Source organism: Pristiophorus japonicus, chromosome 17 (genome assembly GCF_044704955.1).
Source record: "Pristiophorus japonicus isolate sPriJap1 chromosome 17, sPriJap1.hap1, whole genome shotgun sequence".
NCBI lineage: Eukaryota > Metazoa > Chordata > Chondrichthyes > Pristiophoridae > Pristiophorus > Pristiophorus japonicus.
In genome coordinates this window covers 72,451,801-72,464,636 of record NC_091993.1, presented here as the reverse complement: position 1 = coordinate 72,464,636, position 12,836 = coordinate 72,451,801, and positions in this window count along the sequence as shown.

Sequence of the window (12,836 nt, the reverse complement as noted above, 5' to 3'; positions counted from 1 at the left end):
GACAGACATTAGGCTAACTGGTCTCTAGTTTCCTGCTTTCTGTCTCCCTCCTTTCTTAAATAGGGCTGGTACATTTGCGGTTTTCCAATCCGCTGGGACCTCTCCAGAATTCAGGGAATTTTAGTCGATTACAACCAATGCATCCACTATCTCTGCAGCCACTTCTTTTAAGACCCGAGGATGCAGGCCATCTGGTCCAGGGGATTTGACCATCTTTAGTCCCATTAGTTTGCCTAGTACTTTTTCTCTGGTGATAGTGATTGCGCCCCCTCCACCCTCACAATAGCTCCTTGATTATCAATTGTTGGGATCTCTTTAGTGTCTTCTACCACGAAGACCGATACAAAATATTTGTTCAAAGTCTCTGCCATTTCCCTGTTTCCCATTATTAATTCCCCAGTCTCATCCTCTAAGGGGCCAAAGTTTACGTTAGCTACTCACTTCCTTTTTATATACCTTTAGAAGCTCTTACTATCTGTTTTTATATTTCTTACTCTCATAAGTTATCTTCTATCATTTTTATAGTCGTCTTTTGCTGGTTTCTAAAAATTTCCCAATCCTCTGCCCTTCCTCTGCACAACATTGTATGCCTTTGTTTTCAATTTGATACTATCCTGTACTTCCTTAGTTATCCACGGATGGTTCATTCTTCTCTTAGAGTCTTTCTTTCTCACTGGAATTTTTCTTTGCTGTGAATTATGAAATAGCTCCTTAATTGTTTGCTATCTATTGTCTTAACATTTAATTTATTTTCACAGTTCACTTTAGCCAACTTTGCCTTCGTAACTTTGAAATTGCCTTTATTTAAGTTCAGGACACTAGTTTGAGACCTAGCTTTTACACCATCAAACGGAATTTGAAATTCTACCATGCTATGATCACTCTTCCTAAGAGGATGCTTTCCTATGACATCATTAATTAATCCTGTCTCATTACACAATGCCAGATCTAAGATAGCCTGCTCCCTGGTTAGTTCCACAATGTATTGTTCAAGGAAACCATCCTGGATACACTCCATGAACTCTTCCTCAAGGCTACCTTTGCCAATTTGATTTGTCCAATCAGTATGAACATTAAAATCACTCATGATTATTGTCGTGTCGGATGTGCTGTCATGAGGTGGACATAAAATATCCCATGACACTATTTTGAGGAAGAGCAGGAGAGTTATCCCTGGTGTCCTGGCCATTATTTATCCCTCAATCAACATCATGAAAATAGAATATCTATTCATCATTGTAGCGTATGGAGAAAGAGTCAGACTGAACACCGTGAGCTCAAAGTAAAGTGTGACCTTAGTCTTTTATTGCAGATCTCCAGAATGCCTCTCCAACCTGTGAAGCACGCTTAAGTACCTGTGCTCCCAAGGGATTATGAGATCCCTTGGGACTCCGGGGAATGAGCCCTCTGGTGGCTGTACAGAGTATATACAAGTCTAGCAACATAACAACATTTCCCCCCTAAAGTCAATAGTGTAACTATTTACAATGTGAGTTGATCTGGGGCCCTTCTTGCCCAGGTTGACCGTCTCGGTGTGAAAGCTGGTGTTGTTGAATCATTTGTTGGACCCTCGCTGGGCTACTGTGCAGCTGGCCTTGCTGGGCTGCCTGGTGTGTTGGGCCCTGCAGGGCTTCTGTGGATAATGGGTTCTGCTTCGTGGTCAACCGTGGTGTCGGTTGCCACTGGTGTGTGTGTTGGGGGATTAAAAAAGGTAGGGTCCAAGGTGGGTTGCTCAGGGTAGTCTGTGAATCTGAGTTTGATTGGTCCAAGTGTTTCCGGTGAATGAGTCCATTTGAAAGTTTGACCCGAAACACCCTCTTCCCCTCTTTGGCCACGACAGTGCCAGGAAGCCACTTGGGACCTTGCCCATAATTTAATACAAATACAGGATCATTAACTTCAATCTTGTGTGACACATTTGCGCTATCATGGTATGCACTTTGTTGAAGCCACCTGCTCTCTACCTGTTCATGTAGATCAGGGTGAATTAATGAGAGCCTAGTCTTAAGTGCTCTTTTCATGAGCAGTTCAGCAGGTGGGATCCCAGTGAGTGAGTGGGGTCTCATGCGGTAGCTAAGCAGGACTTGGGATAGGCAAGTCTGCAGTGAGCCTTCAGTTACCCTCTTCAAGCCTTGCTTGATGGTTTGGACTGCTCTCTCTGCCTGACCATTGGACGCTGGTTTAAACAGGGCAGATGTGACATGTTTGATCCCATTACAGGTCATAAATTCTTTGAACTCAGCACTGGTAAAACATGGCCCCTTGTCACTCACCAGGACATCGGGTAAACCATGTGTGGCTAACATGGCCCGCAGGCTTTCAGTAGTGGCAACGGACGTGCTAGCTGACATTATCTCACATTCAATCCTCTTGGAGTACACGTCTACAACCACAAGGAACATTTTACCCAAGAACGGGCCTGCATTTCGACGTGTACCCTAGACCACGGTTTGGAGGGCCAAGACCATAAACTTAGCGGCGCCTCCCTGGGTACATTGCTTAACTGCGAGCATGTATTACATCTGTGAACACAGGACTCTAAGTCCGCATCGATGCCGGGCCATCATTCATGGGATCTGGCTATCGCTTTCATCATTACGATGCCTGGGTGGGTACTATGGAGACCATTGATGAAGGTGTCTCTGCCCTTCTTGGGGACCACTACTCGATTGCCCCACAGAAGGCACTTTGCCTGATTAGACATTTCATCTTTGCGCCACTGGAACGGTTTTATCTCTTCCTGCGTTTCCACTGGGACACTGGACCAGCTCTCGTGAAGCACACAGCTTTTGACTAGAGATAATAAGGGGTCCTAGCTTGTCCAGGTTTTGATCTGCCGGGCAGTGATGGGTGATTGCTCACTCTCAAATGCTTCCATAACCATGGCTAGATCTGCGGCTGCGCCATTTCCACCCCCGTAGTGGGCAATGGCAGCCTACTGAGAGCATCGGCGCAGTTTTCTGTGCCTGGCCTGTGGCGGATGGCGTAGTTGTATACGGACAACATGAGCGCTCATCTCTGGATGCGGACCGATGTGTTGGTATTTATCCCTTTGCTCTCGGAGAACAGGGATATAAGTGGCTTATGGTCAGTTTCCAATTTGAATTTTAGCCCAGACAGGTATTGATGCATTTTCTTTACCCCATAGACACATGCTAATGCTGCTTTTTCAATCATGTTGTAGGGTCTCGCGGCCTTAGACAGACTCCTGGATGCATAAGTAACCGGTTGCAGTTTCCCGAAATCATTAGCTTGTTGCAATACACACCCGACGCCATATGACATGCTAGTCCCAAACACTTACATGGATCATACAACACAAGCAATTTGTTTGAGCATAACAATTTTCTCGCTTTTACAAAGGCATTTTCTTGGCTTTTGCCCCAAACCCATTCGCCTCCTGTTCGTAGTAAGACATGTAGTGGTTCTAGCAGGGTGCTGAGACTCAGTAAGAAGTTACCAAAGTAGTTCAAGAGTCCCAGGAACGACCGCAGCTCCGTCACGTTCTGTGGCCTCGGTGCGTTCTCGATTGCCTCCGTCTTCGCATTGGTGGGCCTGATGCCGTCCGCTGCAACCCTCCTTCCCAAGAACTCCACTTCAGGTGCCAGGAAAACGCACTTCGAGCATTTTAACCTGAGTCCCATGTGGTTGAGCCGACTAAGAACCTCCTCCAGATTCTGCAGATGCTCGACTATGTTCCGACCTGTGACCAAGATGTCATCCTGGAAGACCACGGTGTGTGGGACCGACTTCAGTAAACTTTCCATGTTTCTCTGGAATATCGCCGCCGCTGATCAGATTCCAAATGGGCATCTGTTATAAACAAAAAGACCTTTGTGCATGTTGATGCTGGTGAGGGCCTTCGATGATTCCTCCACTTCCTGCGCCATGTAGGCTGAGGTCAGATCCAGCTTCGTGAACGTCTTTTCTCCTGCCAGCTTTGCAAAGAGGTCGTCGGCTTTTGGAAGTGGGTATTGGTCCTGCAGGGAGAAACAATTGATAGTTACTTTGTAATCTCCACAGATTCTGACGGTGCCATCTCCCCTGAGAACTGGGACAATAGGACTGGCCCACTCGCTGAACTCGATTGGTGAGATGATGCCGGTCTATCTCGATCTCTATCCTTTCTCTCATCATGTACGGTACTGCTCTCGCCTTGTGATGAATGGGTTGCGCCCCCGGGATTAGGTGGATCTGCACTTTTGCTCCTAGGAATTTCCCGGTGCCTGGTTCGAACAGTGAAGGAAATTTGTTTAAGACCTGTGCACACGAAGTGTCGTTAGCGGGCAATAGCACTCGGATGTCATCCCAGTTCCAGCGTATCTTTCCCAGCCAGCTCCTGCCGAACAGCGTGGGACCATCGCCCGGTACCACCCAGAGTGGTAGCTTGTGCACTGCTCCATTGTAGGAGACCTTTACGGCAGCACTGCCGATTACAGGAATCAATTCTTTCGTATAAGTTCTTAGTTTCGTCCGAATTGGAGTTAAGACTGGCCTTGAGGCCTTGTTGTACCACAACCTTTCGAAAGTCTTTTTGCCCATGATGGACTGGCTCGTGCCCGTGTCCAGCTCCATTGACACCGGGAGTCCATTTAGTTCAACCTTCAGCATTATCGGGGGACAATTCGTGGTGAATGATTTAACCATGTACCTCTGCCTCCTCTATCAGAGGTTCTGTTTCGTCGTGATCCTCTGTGGATCTGTCCTCCTCTGCAACGTGGTGGTTTGCAGGTTTAGCAGGCCTAGCAGTTCACCTGCACACTCGTTGGATGTGTCCCATTGTTCCACAGCCCTTGCAAATGTATCCTTTGAATCGGCATGAATGGAAACGATGATCACCCCCGCAGCTCCAACAAGGTGTTAATGGCCTTGCATTCATCACCCTTGATGGTGGACTCTGAGATATCTGCGGATGTGTAGCTGCAGGTATGTGTGACCTGCCCTGTACGTTACAATTCAAAAACAACATCACTTTGTTCACAGTACTTGTAGCAGCACTTGTGTGCTGAGAGATTTGCTTCGTATTGTCACTGGTGGCAATGAACACCTGGGCTATCACTATGGCCTTACTCAAAGTTGGGGTCTCTCCGGTCAAAAGTTTGCAAAGTATGGTTTCATGGCCAATGCCAAGTACGAAAAAGTCTCTGAGCATGTGCTCCAAATGTCCTTCAAATTCGCAATGTCCTGCAAGGCATCTTAGCTCAGCGACATAACTTGGCACTTCCTGGCCTTCAGATCTTTTGTAGGTGTTGAATCAGTACCTCGCCATCAGAACGCTTTCCTTCGGGTTCAAATGCTCTCGGACCAGTGTGCACAAATCGTCGTCCAATTTCTCCGTGGGTTTCGCTGGAGAGAGCAAATTCTTCATGAGGCCATACGTTGGTACCCCACAGACGGTGAGGAGGATCGCTTTACGTTTGGCAGCGCTCTCTTCCCCATCTAGCTCGTTGGCCACGAAGTATTGGTCGTGTCGCTCCACAAAAGTTTCCCAATCATCTCCCTCCGAGAATTTATCCAGGATGCCCACTGTTCTCTGCATCTTTGGGTTCGCTATCTGCATCTCGTCGCCAGTTGTAGTGTATGGAGAAAGAGTCAGACTGAACACTGGGAGCTCAAAGTAAAGTGTGACCTTAGTCTTTTATTGTGGGTCTTCAGAGTGCCTCTCCAACCTGTGAAGCCTCCTTAAATACCTGTGCTCCCAAGGGATTATGAGATCCATGGAAACATAGAAACATAGAAACATAGAAAATAGGTGCAGGAGTAGGCCATTCGGCCCTTCTAGCCTGCACCGCCATTCAATGAGTTCATGGCTGAACATGCAACTTCAGTACCCCATTCCTGCTTTCTCACCATACCCCTTGATTCCCCTAGTAGTAAGGACTTCATCTAACTCCTTTTTGAATATATTTAGTGAATTGGCCTCAACAACTTTCTGTGGTAGAGAATTCCACAGGTTCACCACTCTCTGGGTGAAGAAATTCCTCCTCATCTCGGTCCTAAATGGCTTCCCCCTTATCCTTAGACTGTGTCCCCTGGTTCTGGACTTCCCCAACATTGGGAACATTCTTCCTGCATCTAACCTGTCTAACCCCGTCAGAATTTTAAACGTTTCTATGAGGTCCCCTCTCATTCTTCTGAACTCCAGTGAATACAAGCCCAGTTGATCCAGTCTTTCTTGATAGGTCAGTCCCGCCATCCCGGGAATCAGTCTGGTGAACCTTCGCTGCACTCCCTCAATAGCAAGAATGTCCTTCCTCAGGTTAGGAGACCAAAACTGTACACAATACTCCAGGTGTGGCCTCACCAAGGCCCTGTACAATTGTAGCAACACCTCCCTGCCCTTGTACTCCAATCCCCTCACTATGAAGGCCAACATGCCATTTGCTTTCTTAACCGCCTGCTGTACCTGCATGCCAACCTTCAATGACTGATGTACCATGACACCCAGGTCTCTTTGCACCTGCCCTTTTCCTAATCTGTCACCATTCAGATAATAGTCTGTCTCTCTGTTTTTACCACCAAAGTGGATAACCTCACATTTATCCACATTATACTTCATCTGCCATGCATTTGCCCACTCACCTAACCTATCCAAGTCGCTCTGCAGCCTCACAGAATCCTCCTTGCAGCTCACACTGCCACCCAACTTAGTGTCATCCGCAAATTTGGAGATACTACATTTAATCCCCTCGTCTAAATCATTAATGTACAGAGTCCCTTGGGACTCTGGGGAATGAGCCCTCTGGTGGCTGTACAGAGTATATACAAATCCAGATACATAACAATTATCACATTGCTGTCTGTGGGAACTTGCTCTGTGCACATTGGCTTCCGCGTTTCCTACATTATAATAGGGACTACACTTCAAAAAGAAAATTACTTAAGCACTTTGGGACATCCGGTGATTGTGAAAGGTGCTATATAAATGCAAGTCTTTCTTTTTCCTTTTTGGGATCCTGCTCCTGATTGCTACCCAGCGACTCTTGCTGGGACGTGATCATATGTAGATGTTGGTGATTACAGGATGTGCTTGCCTGTGATGTTCCCACAATTAAATAGCCTGCTAACAGTCTCTGTCTGCTGCATTTAGGGAGATACCAGAATATGCCTGGTGTCCCAGCTTGAGTCAGCACTTTCACAAGAGGAGTGAATTGGGGGGAAAAGTGTAAGGAAGTGAATAAGTTTGTAATACACAACAGATAACTGAGGAGGCCTATTGGCACAGATCTTGGGTGGAGCTGAATTTTTGCTATACTCCATATTGCACCCCGGTGTCAGGGGTATTAAACTGCTTCAGATAGGCACAGGCTCCAGTTGCGGCGCCTGCCTCAGTTTGCAGAGAGGGGCGGGGGGGGGCTGCGGGATGGAAATCACAGTGGTACCTACCTCAGGTTGGGGGCTAGATGTGCTGCCATTAAAAATATTTTAATTAGAAGTGTTGCTAGCTCCTGAAATAGCAGTTTGCCTATAGAAATACAAATAATGAAAGTCTTGCATTTATATAGCCCCTTTCATGACATCAGGATGTCCAAAAGCGCTTTACAGCCAATGGAGTACTTTTGAGGTGTAGTCACTGTTGTAATGTAAGAAACGCGGCAGCCAATTTGCGCATAGCAAGCTCCCACAAACAGCAATATGATAATGACCAGATAATCTGTTTTAGTGATGTTGATTGAGGGATAAATATTGGCCAGGACACTGGGGAGAACTTCCCTGCTCTTCTTCAAATAGTGTCATTCGATCTTTTACATCCACTTGAGAGAGCACCTCATCCGAAAGACGGCACCTCTGACAGTGCAGCGGCTCCCTCAGTACTGCACTGGGAGTGTCAGTGAAAAGATTTCAGTAAGGAAATCGGCTACGTACAATTTGCCACCATGTCCCCCTGAAGTTCTTAACAACATTGGATTCCAAGAACTGGCAGGTGTTCCTTGTGCCCGAATGTAATTTTTCTTTCCGTTCTTAACATTTGTGCGTCTCTGGAAAGGCCGGCATTTATTACCAATCCCTAGTTTCCCTGAGAAGGTGGTGGCGGCTTTGATACAACTGCGTGGCTTGGTCGGGCACTTCACACAACAGCTAAGAGTCAACCTCGTTCGTGTGGGACTGAAGTCACGTAGATAAGGACGGCATATTTCCTTCCCAAAAGACATTTAGTGAATCAGTTGGGTTTTTACGACAATCTGACAGCTTCGTAGTCATTTTTACTGATACCTGCTTTATGATTTCCAGATTTTTTTAAGTTGAATTCAGATTCTCAAACTGTTATAGTGGAATTTAAACTCATGGGGAGCCATTTTGTCTTTGTGCGATAGTGTAAAATGGGTGCTAGAGAATAGGCAGCCCGTTTTATATCTCTCCCCAGTATTATTTCTAATGACGAGTTGGGAGAGATGTAAAATGTGCTGCTGATTCACCTATACCCATTTTACACCTAAAGTCAAAATTACCCCCATGTTCTCTGGATTATTCATCTTGGTTTCTGGATTACTGGTGCAGTAACACGACCACAATACAAGCGTACCCTGCCAGGAAATACATTGTATGACATTCTTCCTTCAGGTGCGTGTATGATGTGCCCTTCCCCACTTCCGGCAGGAGTTTTGTTGGGCAGTAAACAGTCAGAGTCCTGGCATAATCGGGTCATGCCCAAATTCTGCCCGCATCCATTCAGAATACCGCAATCTTCGTACAACCAGGAATTTCAGGGCTAAGCTATCCTGGTAATATTCCTCCATTTCTATCGTGCGATGTCATGCTTTAAAAAAAAATTATTTACTCATTCAGGGGTGTGGGCGTTGCTGGCAAGGCCGGCATTTATTGCCCAGCCTTAATTGCCCTCGAGAAGGTGATGGTGAGCCGCCTTCTTGAACCGCTGCAAATTGTGGTGAAGTTACTCACACAGTGCTGACTTTGTTGCAATGGTTTGGTACAGTTGAGTGGCTCGCTAGGCCATTTCAGAGGGCAGTTAAGAGTCAACCATATTGCTGTGGGTCTGGAGTCACATATAGGCCAGACCGGGTAAGGACAGCAGATTTCCTTCCCCAAAGGACATTAGTGAACCAGATGGGTTTTTACGATAATCCGGTAGTTTCATGGTCACCATTACTGATACTAGCTGTCACGGGAATTTTTTTGCTACAACCTTCTTCCCGTCGCGTGGTGTAACCGTTACGACAGAGGATGCCGCACGGAACAGGGAGGAGCGTGGGTTTGCTACTGTTTAATTACTGTGAAAAGAAAACAACTCTTGTACCAACAGGGAAGTCCCACCATCTTGGCTTTGAGGCTTGGTAGTAGCATGTAATTCACACCGAAATATAACCAACCATATAACCTCTTTAAAGAGGCATTGCCTGCATGAAAAAATATCTGGCCATTTTTTTCAGAGGGTAAAGAGCCATGTATCACTTTTTATGATGTCACAAGCATCTCGGTGTCATCCTCAAATGAGAAGAGATTTTGCAAACACTCCTGCAGGGAGGTCATGCAGACTTTATTTTAAATAAAAGTATAACATTTATCAATAGTTGAAGACATTTGTTGACAGGTTGGAGAAATTAATGATAATTTCTAATTGGGGTGCATTTTCCCAGGTCCCACCCGTACAATGTAGGAGGGACCCAGAAGATAGCAGAAAACCCAGAAGGTCAGACATCCCGGCATGGTCTCCACAGCGTGCATGCAATGTCACAGACGGGTTCCCTGCCCGGATGTCAGCCTAATTTCCAATCATGCAGGGAATTCAGAGAAGGAGGCCACAGGATGGTGGGTGGGGGTCCAAGGCCAGAGGGATGTCTGATCCCCTGGGGATTTGTCTGATCCCCGGGGCGGGATCTGATCGGAGTTGCGAACCCCAGGGGAGGAGATCCGATCTCTGACCCCGGGTCTCAGTCTCGAACCCCGAGGAGGTCCGATCTCTGATCCCGGGTCTCAGTCTCGAACCCCGAGGGGTGGCCGATCTCTGACCCCAGGTCTCAGTCTCGAACCCCGAGGGGTGGCCGATCTCTGACCCCGGGTCTCAGTCTCGAACCCCGAGGGGTGGCCGATCTCTAACCCCAGGTCTCAGTCTCGAACCCCGAGGGGTGGCCGATCTCTGACCCCGGGTCTCAGTCTCGAACCCCGAGGCGTGGTCCGATCTCTAACCCCAGGTCTCAGTCTCGAACCCTGAGGGGTGGCCGATCTCTGACCCCGGGTCTCAGTCTCGAACCCCGAGGAAGTCCGATCTCTGACCCCGGGTCTCAGTCTCGAACCTCGAGGGGTGGCCGATCTCTGACCCGGGTCTCAGTCTCGAACCCCGAGGAAGTCCGATCTCTGACCCCGGGTCTCAGTCTCGAACCCCGAGGGTGGCCGATCTCTAACCCCAGGTCTCAGTCTCGAACCCCGAGGGGTGGCCAATCTCTGACCCCGGGTCTCAGTCTCGAACCCCGAGGCGTGGTCCGATCTCTAACCCCGGGTCTCAGTCTCGAACCCCGAGGGGTGGCCGATCTCTAACCCCAGGTCTCAGTCTCGAACCCCGAGGGGTGGCCAATCTCTGACCCCGGGTCTCAGTCTCGAACCCCGAGTCGTGGTCCGATCTCTAACCCCAGGTCTCAGTCTCGAACCCCGAGGGGTGGCCGATCTCTAACCCCAGGTCTCAGTCTCGAACCCCGAGGGGTGGCCAATCTCTGACCCCGGGTCTCAGTCTCAAACCCCGAGGCGTGGTCCGATCTCTAACCCCAGGTCTCAGTCTCGAACCCCGAGGGGTGGCCGATCTCTAACCCCAGGTCTCAGTCTCGAACCCCGAGGGGTGGCCGATCTCTGACCCTGGGTCTCAGTCTCGAACCCCGAGGGGTGGTCCGATCTCTGACCCCGGGGCCGAGTTACAATTCAGAGTGTTCCAGGAGGGAGGGAGCGATCCCTGGGGAGATCAGATATCCGACCTCAGGGAGGGCCGGGCTGATAGTGGGGAAGCTTTGAGGGGGGGGAGCCAGGATGAAACACTCCTGCTCCTCCCAGCCCACAAGCATTGCTCCCTGAGGCTGAGGCTGCCTTGTTGCAGCCACCGGGAGTCCCAAGCCCCGAGATCTCCAGCCGCCTACATTAAAACCTGCCGGTTAAAGTAGAGGCGTCAGGCCTCATTATAATATGTAAATTGCCAACCCACCTCTTGGCAGCGGGTTAGCTGCCCAAATCCCCCATCTCACCTGAGTGAAAGGTGAAAGTGGGCAGGTGAGAGGCAGGTTGGGATTCACATTGTTCCAACGTTCACACCCCCCCCTCCCCCGCTCTCCGCTTTTACCTCAGAAAACTCCAGCCGATGAATCTAGGGTAAGAGCCAAGGCCCGTATTGAAAAGCACCACTGAAGCTACAAAACAAGGATGAGATGGGACCAGGCTTGTATTTTAGAAGCCTGTAAGGTTGTAGGAGGAATGATGACATTGTGTGAACTCACTCAACTTCCCTTCTCCCCAAATCAACACACACACAGCTGAGAAACTGTTTACCTTGGGCCCAGCAACAACAATGAAGGTCAGCAGGGGGCGGGTGAATGGATTGTTCAGCTGTAACCGTTTCACATAGACACTGGGGAATGTTCGGAGGGGGCTACTCAGTGTGGTTGCCAACTCTGGTTGGGAGCATTCCTGGAGGTTTCATCACATGACCTCCCGCCACCCCATCTGTTCCAAAAGCTTTTCCCCCACCATTTCCTTATAGCTAATAAATAGAAGTGTTCAAAGCACATATTTCTTTTTAATGCCCCTCTGACTCTTCCCTCCCCCCCCCACACCCCCGTTGCTTACAGCAGCATCCAGGAGATTAATCTTTAATTTCTGGGGACTCCAGGTCAATCCTGGAGGGTTGGCATCCCTATTGCTCAGGGAAGCGAGCGAGGCTGATAACACAACAACAACAACTTGTATTTATATAACACCTTTAACGTGGTGAAACATCCCAAGGCGCTTCACAGGAATATTATGAGAGTAAAAGAATTTGACACCGAGCCGCATAAGTAGAAAATAGCGCAGGTGACCAAAAGCTTGGTCAAAGAGGTATGTTTTAAGGAGCATCTTGAAGGAGGAAAGAGAGGTAGAGAGGCGGGGAGGTTTAGGCAGGGAGTTCCAGAGCTTGGGGCCCAGGCAACAGAAGGTATGGCGACCAATGGTTGAGCGATTATAATAAGAGATGCTCAGGAGAGCAGAATTAGAGACGAATACAGTTTTAAGAGTGAGTTGGACCAACACTTGACTCAAAAATCAGCTGAAGGATATAGGCAGTGAAATGTGTATTCTGTCTAGTCACGTAATGCCCTTTACTGGTCCTGCACATTCTTACAGAATTAATTTTAATCTGAAAAGTTGTAAATAAGGAGGTGATGACTGAGCTTCTTTCTGTCCTTCACACGCTCATTGATGTACTTTCTGAGTCAATAACACTGAGCTGTCACACGCTGTTGGAATATAATGGAAAACTTTGGAGTTTATTTGTGAAAAAATAAATATGTTAACTCTAATTATTCAACACTTTCTGCATTTGCAATGTTTACTAAAGTGAATGCACTTCTGCACCAGTTTTACATCTATCGTGCATTGACAAGGGTTCAGCTAAATACAAGGGTGTGCAGTTAATCAGGAAACTGCAGTCCTGTGAGTCTGAAAACATGGCTTTCAGTCTCAGTGCATGAGCTATGTACACGCACAGGAACTCAGCACACTGCAGTAGAACAGTGAACTTTCTGTACTGACAGTGTCACATCCATGGGCATTCAAGTACAGTATGCATCCTGTTAATCTCAGTCTGGTTCAGATCCATATATAAACAAGTGTTGGATAGACTGTGTTAGCACAGCAACATA